Source organism: Morone saxatilis, unplaced genomic scaffold (genome assembly GCF_004916995.1).
Source record: "Morone saxatilis isolate NCDOM2014 unplaced genomic scaffold, NCSU_SB_2.0 Contig10, whole genome shotgun sequence".
Lineage (NCBI taxonomy): Eukaryota > Metazoa > Chordata > Actinopteri > Moronidae > Morone > Morone saxatilis.
This window is the reverse complement of record NW_023339652.1, coordinates 1,816,558-1,820,825: the sequence shown is the minus strand read 5'-3', so window position 1 is coordinate 1,820,825 and position 4,268 is coordinate 1,816,558.

Below are 4,268 nucleotides of genomic sequence, written 5' to 3'. Positions count from 1 at the left end.
GTCGGCTCATTTCTCCATAAGAATCAATTCTTCTTTTAGCAGCTCACGGAGCTGCCCCATGTTGGCCGTTACAAAGCTGTGTCCACTAATTATATACTGACAATGGAATGATTACAGACTCCAGTAACTCTTCTAATGTACACACAGCATGAGAGTGTTGTATTAAGACAGACTTTGATCCATTTGAACCCATTCTTTAACCAATAAAAATGATGAATGCACTGAAAATAAGACCCATGTTGACGAACAGCCTGCGCTCACAGTTTCCACCTGCTTCCAGTCTTTGTGCTAAGCTAGGGTACATTATGTTGACTAATCATTTTCGTTATAGCTTGACGTCATTTATTTTATGGTCTGTTAATTACAGAGTATTTAGAAGGTAAATATATGGTAACAAAATATAGTTTTTTAGTTAATTAGGAAAGTACAAAAAGAACTGGCTACTTAAAGCTGAGTTATTACTAGTTTTCTGGTAGGTTTGCATGGTGACTGGTTACTTAACCTACCAGAAAACTAGAAGGTAATTCAATTCAGCACCCATAAAATTTAGCACCCATGAAAAAAAGCATAGTAGGTACTACATTATTACCAAGTAAGTATGTGAAAAAGGTAGAATTGTTTACTAGTCCTGAATTTTTTAAACTGATAAACGGCTCCTTGGTGATTTGTCTCTCTCTCTTCCAGATGTTTCCAGCCTGTAGGTGCAGCTGCAAAACCAGAAACCCGCTTCCTCACCATCCTCCTCTTCGTCACCTTGCTGCAGGCAGAGAATTGGCTTGTGTGTCAGCCTCTTTAACTCCCTCCACCCCCGCAAACCGCCGAGTAATTTGCATAATTACAGCCCCATAACTTCATACAGTATAATTTGTCTCAATAGGATGACGGGTGGTGAATTAACAGTACAGAGAGTGCAGATTACAGTATGGTGGGTTTTTGTTGTATTGTGGCTTTTTCTGGCAGGGAGGAGTCACTTTGTAGCTTCCTTTTGTTATGAAGGCTGTAAGCTGTAGGAACATACGAGGTTTAAAGTCCCCATGAAGTAAAGTGTTTTTATTGCGTATGTCTTGTGCTATATGCCTCCTATACTCCAGTATCTGTCCCAACATTGACAGAGAGTCATTCATGTTTAGGTATTTTACAGTTTGTCATTTCCTGAAAAAACAACAAAAAGTTGGGGAAAAAAGTTGGGGTCACTCTTATGGCGGTGCTACAATGTAAATCTGTTGCTGGGCCTCACTGAGTATGCACAGCTTTATAACTTTATTCAGTGATTTTGGGGAAACAACATAGCTGGTCTGTTCCGTGTGCCAGAGTCCTGCACCAGGTACGTTGTGTAACAGGTAAAAAATATATTTATATTGCGGGTACGGGTAAAAATAAATTAAATGCAGGCGGGTGAAAATGAAAATGTGTTGTTTTTCTCGAGAACTCAGAAATGAAAATGACTGCGCAGGCTTCTTAACATTTAAATCAGTTAAATATCATAAATCCTAATGAGCTGCCAGGATTTTCTTTTATTGCAAAAGCCGCAAGCTCGCACATCCTCTGAGGAAACATACAGCTGCAGCAGGGGCACAGGTGCTGAGCCAGTTAACCAAAACTTTCCCTATAACACGACTCTCAGACGGCCAAACCGGTGTAAAGTGTGTATGCAGGAACATCATATCGTTTAAACGTGTGTGGAGTGATTTAACAAACTGACATCAGTGTCCAGCTCCTTGTGTGGAGCAGCAACAGAGTGAGTAGCAACAGCTGGTGATTGATAAGTAGTAACAAGTAAAAATATGACTGTGGTTGTCGGATCGCGGGTCTTATATTAACAGGTCGGGTTGGGTGTGGATTTGAACTCTGCTTGATTGGGACAACCCTGGTATCGAATTGGTATTGACTACTAAATTTCTGGCATCGTGACAGTGAGAGTGATAGTGATATTACGGCTGTTTCTGGTAAAAAGGTCTATCTCTGTAGGGATCCTTTCATAATGCTGTCAGACACTGACAATAACAACCTGAGTCTGTCAGTGGTAGAAACTACTACTGTTAGTGAACACTTTAATGGCCGCATTTGTCCCCAAGGATTAATGTTATCTTACGTTGCATCTTTTTCACAGACATTTTCTCATCTGCGTAGGTGTTAAGGATTAAGGATTTGTTTTGACCAAACCAAAGTTTGTGATTGTTGGAAAGACTAACAAAGTTACGTTGACCTGCAAGGTAAAATTAGTGTTTTTGTCTATGGAGTCTGGTGGTGAGCGATGCCAATTTTACAGACATTTCTGTGTGGCCACTGCAACCGTTCTAACGAATATTGTCAGAGAATACCATGAAAGGACAAAACATTTTTTGAACAGCAGTTCAACGAGGCTTAATGCACCAAAACAACCTGCTAACACTGAATTATAACAGCCATCATCTTGACAGAGACAACAATCTTGTAGTCTGAACCCGACATTATCTGTGAGTTAGTCACTGTGTTACATCAGGCCGCCGTAGAGGAGAGCTGAGTATACATTAGCTCGTATGGAGATGTTTTAGATGACACCTCTGAGGACATAATGCAGCTGCCCGTACGGCTGTAATCCGGTACGAGGGCTCTCTGCGCTCATTGTCGGCGTTGTTGTGGTCGTGTAGTACGACAGAGTGTGTTGTTGGAGCCGTTACAGACGCTGCTGAGAGTCGTATTCTTAGCTGGGTAAGAATAGCTCCTCTCTGACTCAGATTGTTCACTGCAGCCCACAGAGCAGCTCCACATGAGGAGTATGGACTCTATACTGCAGCACACTTATATATATATCTGTGTACTTCAGCAGTAAAAGGTCCTCAGATATATTTTACTTTGTTTCCTCAACTTCCTGTTTCCATTCTCTTCCACACAGATTTCCATTGCCTCCCTTCCTGCTTCTTAAAGTCCTCATGAAGTCAAAACTGATGTTTTTAACCATATATATCTTGTTTTTTGTTTGTATTTTGGTAGGTAGGTATGAAAAACAATAAAAGTAGTTGATGATTCGTCCTGTGCATGCCAGTGCATGTGTTACAGACATCTATAACCTCACTGATTACTGTACAAAAGACCTATTTTATAGCTACATTAGCTAGTTAGCTTTATGGAGAAAATATTTTCTTCTTATCAGTCCTTTTTAATTTGATTTATTGTTTTCATTCCTTTAATTTTGCCTCACTTACTTTCCATTTTACACTTTCTCTTTTTCTATCTTCTTATTTCTTTCCTTTGTTTTCGGTTTTATTTCTTTTACTTTCCTTCCTGCTTGTTTTTATTTCTCTCTTCTCCTTTACTGTGAGGAGCTTTCTTATCTTAATTAGCCCTAACAAAGAGCTCTATGTTACAGTGGATTTAGAGACAGTATAATGAGTGCTATTAAACCATTAGGTAAGTGCACTAATGAACTCCAGTGTGTCTGTCTGTGTCAGTCAGAGATGTTCCTGTTGTTCACGTTGTTCTGCAGGTCTTCTGACACTCTGAGCTGCTTCACATGCCGGACTATTTTAGAGAGGTCACATCTCAACGTGCCGCCGTCGTACTGCAACATTTGTTTGTTCCTGGAGTTTGACTTTGCTCCTGAGCTCACAGGGAGGTAGAAAACTGGGGAATAAAAGTCATGTTGGTCTCCTGAAACCGATCTGATTTCCTGTGAATGATTATTTCTAACACAGAAAATAAGCAGAGGAAAGAGAGAGGGTTTAAGCTCCCTGTCATAGCGTACTGAATGTGAATGAGAGCTGGCAGACAGGTGATCTGGCAGAGACTGGATGTCAGCACCGGGTTCTCATAGAGGTGAGCTGAAGATTTGATAGCAGACAGGTGTGCTCGGATCGAGGTGGCGAGTAGGTGAGCACAGAGAGGACGAGAGAGGGATAGGCAAACAAATCCACCTCACTGACAGTGACAGGCTGAAAATAACAAAAACCATCACTGATCACAGAAAATAAATAATAAAAAAGTTTCAATATGTCACCAATAAATGTATTGCTTTACATTTCATATTATCACTTAATGTTATAAGAATAAAATAGTTAGTGAATCAGAGTTAGCTCGTTAGATACGTTACCACATAGACAGCGAACATGCAACTTATTAATTTTAATTATTAAATAATTATTACATAAGAAGTAAATATTATTAGACACAGTAATAATTATAAGATAATTAGGATTTTTTATCTCATAATTTTGACTAGACATTAAGATTCGTCGTCGTTTTTCATTAAAAAAAATTGTAAAAATGTGTAAAAATGTGGCTTCAGACTG